Source organism: Lupinus angustifolius, chromosome LG11 (assembly GCF_001865875.1).
Source record: "Lupinus angustifolius cultivar Tanjil chromosome LG11, LupAngTanjil_v1.0, whole genome shotgun sequence".
NCBI classification, from domain to species: domain Eukaryota; kingdom Viridiplantae; phylum Streptophyta; class Magnoliopsida; order Fabales; family Fabaceae; genus Lupinus; species Lupinus angustifolius.
The window spans coordinates 14583425-14593498 of record NC_032019.1 but is presented as its reverse complement, the minus strand read 5'-3'; positions in this window follow the sequence as shown (position 1 = coordinate 14593498).

The following is a 10074-nucleotide window of genomic DNA, read 5'->3' as shown; positions in this document are numbered from 1 at the left end:
TATTGTAAGAGGAGTCAAAGTTTGCAAGTCTGATCTTCTACGTAGTTTTGATGAAGACAAATATTTGAGGAATGCTTGAAGATTGATTGAACTCAACAAACAACAAACTGAAGACTCAAGGTCATATGGAATTTGGAAATTCATTTATATATTTTTAGAGTTCTAAGATGGTTGCTTAGTTTGATTCTAGGTTAGGTAAACCAAGGATGAGAATCTCACAAAGCTAAAATTAAGCAAATCTTAAAATAAAAGAGTCCTTCATCCATTCATGATAGGTAGTATGCATTGGTTTTATTTCATAAAAATATAACTTATTTTGAAATCATAATTTGCATATGCATATATCTCATAGAAGGTTTTACCTTGAATCAGAAAATCACTTTTCAGATTGTTAATCGATTATGCATGAAGTTAATCGATTAAATAAAATTCTAGAGACTTTTGATTAAGTTTTCTGAACTTAGATAATAGATTAAGTATTTCAGTAATCAATTAATGTTTTATGTCCAACAGAATCAAAACTATTTTCAAACATGTTAATCAATTAACTGAATAGATAGTGAATTAAGAGCAGTTAAAATATATTTTATGTATAAGGCTGTATTTTAAACTATGATTAACAATTAGGCATTCAAAATTTTAGAGCATACTCATATATTATGAAAATTCTCTGCATTAATTTTCAAGTGAAAAACTGTTAAGTTCTTGAGTGATTTTCAAAGAGAAGAGTTAACTTGATTCACAAAATTTCCAAAATTGTGTTTTACATTTCATACACAAAAACCCTCATAGTATTTCAGCAATTTCTGTGTATCTTTGTGAGATTCTTGTGTGAGGTTTTTGTAGCTGATCATTAGAGTGATTAAATTGTACTTAGTGAGTGTATCACAACTAAACATTCTTTTTAGCCATTTGAGAGAAGAATCACCATAGGTGCGGTTAAGATTGATTAGTGTTCTTTACCGCTTATACAAGGGTCTTGAAAAGAAGCAAGAATTGGCTAGAACAGAATCGTGAGTATGTGTGGTATCCGAAAGAGGTGAGAGAAGGTCAAACTGGATTGCTTGTCTTAGAGTTCAAGAAAGGAACGCTTGTAGAAGTGTCAAATTGGAAGCTTGTTTGTAATTAACAATTAAAGTTTCTTGTGAAGAAAAATCTTCCAAACCAGACGGGAGGACTAGATGTAGTTTGCAAGTGGACCCACAAACGAACAGGATAAAATTCTTCGGCTTCTTCTTCTCTTCCCTTATCTCATTTATTTTATGTCCTTACATTCTTTAAACTGTTTCTAGATTAGTTTTATTAATTCATCACTTGCTCATTAATTGATAACTGTGTGGAGCATTATGTGAAATTGATTTGTCCTGGTAACGAATTAATTTTCGGGATATCGACTGTGAAATAACTTCATTCAAGAATATCAAGAACTACCAGGATAATCGACTAAGATTATTATTAATCGATTAAGACATTATTGTCTTTAATCTATTAAAAAGCTTGATAATCAATTATACTGATAGTTTTTAGAAAGTAAATTTAACTAGAACAAGTGGTATCTTTGTAGCATGACACATATTCACCCCCTCTAGGTGTGTTTATACTCTGATCGTACCCAACAAGTGGTATCAGAGCTTGTAGAAAAGTACTTTCTTGGCCACTTATTTCGTTGATCCAAGGGATATCATGATGGGTTCTACCAACCCTTTCAGCGGTGATGGTGCATTCATCAACCGTCCTCTGGGTTTCAGTGGCAAGAGGTGCGCCTATTGGAAGGTTCAAATAATAATCTTTATCGAGGCCATTGACACAAATATTTGGGAGGTCGTGGTCAATGGACCCTACATTCCATTCCATTTACTGGAAGGAGAAACCAAAGAAAAACCAAAGAGCCTTTGGAATGGTGATGAGAAAAGAAAGGTTCAACACAATTTAAAAGCAAAAATATCATCACTTCGGCTCTATCCTAAGACGAGTCCTTTATGGTTTCTCAATATTATAATGCCAAGAAATTGTGGGACACTTTACAAGTTATCCATGAAGGCACAAGAGCAGTGAAACGCACGGCTAAATGCTTTGACGCATGAATATGAGTTGTTTAGAAAGGTTTCAAATGAATATATTAGCGATATGAAAAAGCGCTTTACTCATATTATAAATCATTTAGTTGCATTGGATAAATCATTTGCTAAAGGTGAACTAACTATTGAAGAAATTTGACGTGGACAAATCCAAATATGTCTCTACTCCCATGGCTTCATCATGCTACCTAGATAAAGACGAAAAAGGGAAATCGATTGAGGTAACCAAGTATCGGGGCATAATAGGCTCTTTACTCTATCTTACATCTAGCCGTTATGATATTATGTTTAGTGTATATCTTTTTGCTAGATATCAATCAAATCCTAACGAATCACATTTTACTTCCGTAAAACGAATCATTAAGTATCTAAAAGGAACAATAAAAATGGGCCTACGGTATCCTAGGCATGCCTCATTATCTCTTATAGGGTATTCTGATTTTGCTGGTTTTAAGTTGGATCGTAAAACTACCAGTGGGGCTTGCCACCTGTTAGATAGCTCCCTTGTTTCATGGCACATCAAGAAGAAAGTATGTGTTGCTTTATCGACTGCCAAAGCGGAATATATAGACATTGGCATGTGTTGTGCTCAAGTCCTTTGGATGAAGCAGCAATTGCAAGACTACGATCTTAATCTTGATCACATTTCGATCAAGTGCGATAACACGAGTGCCATAAACCTATCAAAGAGTCTTATCTTGCATTCGCGTACTAAGCATATAGAAATCCATCATCATTTTCTTAAGGATCATGTGCAAAAAAGTGATTGTGTGATTGAATTTGTAGAAACTTCTAAACAACTAGCTGATATATTCACCAAACCCCTTCCATAGGACACATTCTTTGTTCTTCAGAGAGAACTTGGAATCCTTGATGAATCTTATCTAACCTAGCTTGCTTTTAAGTTTATATTTATCTTGCCATGTTTTCCTTATGCTAATATATGTATGTTATAATGCTTAATTGCCTTTACGATTTGTGTGTGGTTGAAAAGTATTTCCCTTAAAGCTTTAGGAAGTGCGTGTTTAGCTTGCATACCATTGCATCACCTAGTTTGAATCAAAAATATATACTGGTGACTTGATTAATCAATTATTCCATGTTCTAATCGATTACTGGGGCATTTTATGTGAATTGTAATCGATTATCTCTCAATATTAATTGATTAAAACATCTTACATTAGCTATGAGATGCAACTTTTGAATAACAATAATTGACTAACGGGACAATATAATTGATTAACGATAGAAATATAACAGATTTCAGTTATGTCTTAAGGTTCCAAACGTAAGAACCTTAATTCCCAATCTATACCCCCTTGTCTTTCCATCTAAATCACGTGAAAATAAGTGTTTCTTTGTCAAATTCGTGAATTCCCATTATCCTTCTTCTCAAAATCTTCCATCCCCAAAGACAAATTTCTCTCAAAAGCCAAAACCCAAATTTGGAAACTAAAACCCTAACTTGATTTAATCCACATTAATCGATTAATTCTTCATTTTACCTGAACTATGAGTGAACAAAGGAATGTTAGAATGAAGACCACTGCGAAAAGACATTGAACCACTAAAACTGGTGGGCCTTCATCTGCTAAGAGGGATCCATTCTACTCCCCAAATCTTCAAGCCTCATTGGCAAAGTGTCATGGACAAAAGCTGATGTATATCAGATATGCCGATATGACGTGGTTGGTTGAGTAGGGCCTTGAGTTCCCTCATCAAATTGAGTCACAAGGAGCTAACCAATTTCTGGAATTAAACATTAATATTTACCCATCTTTGGTTAGAGAATTCTATTGCAACTTTCAGGTTAGGGAGGGCTTAATATGACTATGGTTAAGAGAATTTTGTGCATTTGTTCAATTTTCTTGATTGAGTTTAATCGATTATATACTTCCTTAATCGATTAACATCAGTAAAAATTGTTATACATTTCCTTACTTTTGGCTCATTTTATCATATTCTATCATATATATTTTTTATTATGCCAAAAGGGGGAGAAAGTATTGTTTGAAGTGTTACGGGTTGCTATGCTTCCGTATCTACTCAAAGGAGGAGAAAAAGCTTCCTACACTACCATCATTCATAAAGTGAGGGGGAGCAAGTAGGGCTGGCAATGAACTGAACCAACTCGCTATTCGTTCGAAAATCGATTCATTATTTAGCTCGATAAACTTGGCTCATGAACCAAATGAGCTAAACTTGAGCTGGAAATTGAGCTCGTTAAATAAACGAGTCGAACTTGAGTTGGATATTTATGACCCATATATTATTTTATATATTTATTGTTATTATATAAATAAAAAATATTATATTTACATATATAAAACATTTTTGAAGTATTTTTTTCAAATTTTAATTAATTATTTGAGTTGTCCAAATGAACCATTCAAACTGAACCGCATAGTTCATGAACTTTAACCGAGCCGAACTCGAGCTAAAATAATAACTCGTATCGAACTCGAGTCGAGTTTCGAGCCGAGCCAATCATTATCGAGTTGAACCGAGCTGAGCTCTGGTTCGACTCGGTTTGGCTCGTTTCCAGCCCTAGGAGCAAGCATACAAAATTTGCAACTTTGTAAAGGAAAGTGTTGATCAAGAAAATCAAGCTTCAAAATATCTAGTATTTGTCATCATCAAAAGGGGGGAGATTGACATTGCAAGAGGAGTCAAAATTTGCTAGTATGATCTTCTACATAGTTTTGATGAAGACAAAGATTTGAGGAAAGCTGGAAGATTGACTCAACTCAACAAACAACAAGCTGAAGACTCATGGTCATCTAGAATTAGGAAATTATTTTATATCTTTTTAGAGTTCAAAGATGATTGCTTAGTTCGAGTCTAGGCTAGGTAAACCGAGGATGAGAATCTCACAAAACTAAAATTAATTAAAACTTAAAATAAGAAAGTCCTTCATCCATTCATGATAGGTAATATGCATTGATTGCATTGCATAAAAATATCACTTATTTTGAAATCATACTTTGCATATGCATACATCTCATAGAAGGTTTTACCTTGCATCAAAAAATCACTTTTCATACTGTTAATCGATATGCAAGAAGTTGATTAAGTTCTAGAGACTGTTGATTAAGTTTTCTGAACTTAGATAATCGATAAAGTATTTCAGTAGTCGATTAATGTTTTATGTCCAACATAATTGAAACTATTTTTAAACATATTAATCAATTAACTGAATAGATAATCAATTAAGGGAAGTTAAAATATGTTTTATATATAAGGCTATATATTAACCGATGAATAAGAATTAGGCATTCAAAATTTTAGATCATACTCATCATGTGAAAATTCTATTCATTAATTTTCAAGTGAAAAAGTGTGAAGTTCTTGAGTGATTTTCAAAGAGAAGAGTGAACTTGATTCACAGTTTTCAAAAGAGTGTTCTACATTTTCATACACAAAAGCCCTCATAGTCTTTCACCAATTTCTGTGTATCTTTGTGAGATTCTTATGTGAGGTTTTTGTAGCTGATCATTAGAGTGATTAAATTGTACTTAGTGAGTGCATCACAACTAAACATTCTTGTTAGCAATTTGAGAGAAGAATCACTGTTGGGATTTGTTGAAAGAATGAGGTTTTGAAGTGGTTTTTAATGCACATTAATGTGACCATTTATGATGATTTTTGAGTTTGTGAAATGAAACAACTCACTAGTCCCACATTGCATGGAGGAGGGAAGTTGAAAAGCTTTATAAGCCTTAAGTTGCAACATTGGAGTGTGCTCCAAGGGGTACAATGAGTTTTGTGAGTGGGTGAGGACTCACCCAAACAAAACCCCTTCACACGCACACGCGCACGCACCACCACCATAACCACCTCCTTCATCGCTGTTCGGCTCGGCTCGTGTTCGGGTTTGGACTTTGGCCCAACATTCTTTTTAATTAAAATTTTATTTATTTGATTTCATTTTAGGCATTTAACATAGAGTCGTTGGGTGGTAATGTTTTGCATCGTTAGATCATATAGTCCTTTGATCTTTTGCACCATTGGATGGGGGAGCCGTTGGAGGCCTCATGCTATAAATAGAGGCCTCCTTCCAACATTACAATTCGCACCAAGTTGAAGTCGTTTACCTCTCAACTTCTCTTTCTCCCCCTTATTTCCGCCGACACATTTCCAGCAAGCTTCTACCCCTTTCTTTCCGTGGCTCTTGAGAATTGGCACATGCAGTCAAAGTGGGAATTTTGAGAACTGACACTCGTAGTCAGTATTGTGGGTAAAGAATTGGCATGAGCAACCATACTGTGAGAATTCGAGAATTGGTACTGGTAGTCATATTGTGGGTGTATTCGAGAGTGATTCTTACAATATAGTAAGACATCGTATAACAGAGAACTGAGCTGTTTTATCCTAGGGACGACGTGATTGGTAGTCAGCTTGCAAAATTTTCGCAATACCCCAAAACGTCTTCAAGAGAGTGACCTGGTTGTGACTCAGCCAATAAGGATTATTTCGTGCCATTCAAAATTGTTGCGAGCTGCGGTAACAATAATTTTAAGACGTTTCTACTACAATAGCATTCGTAGATAATATTACTAGACCGAACAACTATGACCTGAACAAGCCATTTCAGTTTGACGAGACAAATTTCAAACATTGGCAACATAAGATGAAATTTTTCCTCACTATGGGAAAGGTTGCCCACATTCTGAAAATCGACATCCTAGTGGTGTCGGATGAGGCTGAAAAATGGAAAGGGATAAACTGGCTATTGAAATAGCTCTCTAGAATGAAACTGATTACTTATGTAAGAACTTCATTCTGAATGGGTTGTCTGGTGATCTTTATGATTACTATAGCCCATACAAGTCTGCCAAATTAATTTGATATACACTTGAAAAGAAATATAATACCGAGGAAGCTGAGACCAAAAAGTATGTTGTTAGTTGCTACCCCAAGTATCAAATGACTGATGATAAATCAGAAGAGTCTCAGTCCCACGAGATATAAAAAATTGCTCATGAGATCATTTCTGAGGGTATGTCCCTAGATGAGCAACTCCAAGTTGTTGTCATAATTGAAAAACTGCCTCCTAGCTGGAAGGACTTCAAAAACCTTCTGAGGCATAAGACCAAAGAAATATCTTTGGAATCTCTGGTCACTCATCTTTGTTTTGAAGAAGAGGCTCGTAACCAAGATCAGAGAGAAGAGGTGTTGATTGTCTCCAACAATAGCACTAAGAAGGAATTCACAGGTGCAGTTCTGAAGCCTTCTGGCACTAATATCAAAGATGTGATGCACACTCCAGAGATGAGGAAGAATCTGGTTTTCAGTTTTCTTCTTAATAAGGGTGGTTTTACCCTGGTCATAGGAGCAAACTTGTACACTCTTACTAAGAATGAGGTATTTGTTGAGAAAGTGTATGCCACTGATGGCATGTTTAAATTAAGTGTTGATGTTTCTATTAATAAAATTTCTGATTATGTTTACATGTTGTGTGATTTTATTATTTGGCATTCTAGACTTTGTCATATTAATAAACATGCAATTTCAAATTTGAGTAGCTTAGGTTTAATTCCAAAGTTATCTAAATATGATTTGAAATTTGTGAATCATGCAGTCAAGCAAAAAATTCACAAAAACCTCATAAATTAGTAATTCCAGAATCTGAGCCTTTAGATTTAATACACTCATATATATGTGAATTAGATGGAACGCTAACTAGAAATAGCAAACGTTATTTTATGTCTTTTATTGATGATTGTTATGATTTTACTTATGTATATCTTATGAAAAATAAATGTGAAGCACTTGAAATGTTTAAGTTATATGTAACTGAAATTGAAAATCAACTCAACAAGAAAATAAAGAAACTAAGAAGCGATAGAGATATTGAGTATGACTCTAACATGTTTAATGATTTTATAAATTAAATGACATTATTCATGAAACAACTGCACCATAGTCACCTGAAATGAATGGTAAAGCTGAAAGAAAGAATTGAACTTTAACTGAGTTAGTTGGAGCTATTATGTTAAGTTCTAGTGCAGCACCTCTTGGTGGTGTGAAATTTTATTAACTGTATGTTATGTGCTAAATAGAATCCCCAAGGCTAAAAGCAAAATTTTCCGATATGAAATTATTAAGAATATACAACCAAACTTGTCTTATTTGAGAACTTGGGGTTGTCTAGTTATGTCCGGATACGAGACCCCAAGAGAGTTAAACTCACAAGTAGAGTCTATGAATTCGTATTTATTGGTTATGCTGTAAACAACAAGGCGTACAGGTATTATGACCTTAACATGAAAGTGATCATTGAGTCTAACGATGCAGACTTCAATGAAATTCCCTTTTAAAATGAGGAATAGTGGGGGCACAACAACTAGTCACGTACCTGTGATTAACAATAATGATAATAACGATGAGTTAGGAATAGAACCTAGAAGAAGTAAGAGAGCAAAGACTGCTAGAGAGTATGGACCCGATTATATGGTCTATACATTGGAAGATGATCCATGAACACTCCAAAAAGCTTTGACTTCTTTGGATGCTGGTTTGTGGCAAGAGCCCATAAATGATGAGATGGATTCTCTAGAGTCTAACAAGACCTGACATTTAGCTGACTTTCCTCCTGATTGCAAACCCATTGGTTGTAAGTGGATATTGAAAAAGAAACTTAAACCCAATGGCACAATGGATAAATACAAGGCTCGCCTTGTACCCAAGGGTTTCAGGCAAAGGGAGAATGTAGATTTCTTCGACACCTTTTCACATGTTACTAGAATAACATTCATTAGAGTACTAATATCGCTAGCTGTGATACATAATTTATTAGTACATCAAATGGATGTTAAGATTGCTTTTTTAAATGGTGATTTGGAAGAAGAAATCTAAATGAAACAACCTAAAGGTTTTGTAATACATGAGCAAGAAAATAATGGTTGCAAGTTAAATAAGTCGATGTATGGTCTTAATCAAGCACCTAAATAGTGACATGAAAAGTTTAACGACTTAATGATATCAAATGAGTTTAAGGTGAATGAAAGTGACAAATGTATCTATTACAAATCAGAAAATGACATTTGTACTATCATATGTCTCAATGTAGACGACCTACTCATATTTGGTTCCAACATTCATGTTGTGAATTATGTGAAATCATTGTTGTGTAACAACTTTGATATGAAAGAGCTTGGAGAGGCAAGTGTAATCCTTGGTATAAAAATTACTAGGTCAAAAGAAGGAATTTCTTTAGATCAATCTCACTATGTGGAAAAGATCTTCAAGAAATATGAATGTTTTGACTGTAAACCTCCTAACACACCATATGAACCAATTTTAAAACTTTTTAAGAACACTAGTGAAGGTGTAAGACAAGCTTAGTTTGCGAGCATCATTGGCAGCCTTCGGTATGCCACTGATTGCACTAGATCCAACATTTCCTATGTTGTAGGATTATTATGCAGGTTTACCATTAGACCTAGTATAGAGCACTAGCATGCTATATAAAGGGTAATAAGATACCTTAAGAAAATAATGAACCTTGGATTACATTACCGAAGTTTTCTAGTTGTCCAAGAAGGATTCAATGATACTGATTGGAACACTCTTTCAGATGATTCCAAAGCAACCAATGGCTATATATTTAGCATAGTTGGTGAAGTTGTTACTTGGAAGTCAAAGAAATAAACTATTTTGGTTCAATCCACTATGGAAGCTGAAAATGATAGCATTAGCAACAACTAGTGTAGAAGCTAGTTGGTTGGGAAAAACTGATTCAAGTTGTGTTGATCCATTGTGATAGTACCACACATATTATAAATATTGAGAACCGTTTTTATAACAGTAAGAAACGACAAATTCATCGTAAGCACAACACCATTAGAGAGTTACTCTCAACAGAGCTGTTAGAGTGGATCATGTACGCACTAAGAATAACTTAGCAGATCCTTTGACGAAAGAACTAGCTAAAGAGAAAGTCCATAATACTTCTAACAATATGAGACTATTTCCCTTAGAACGAGGATCACTC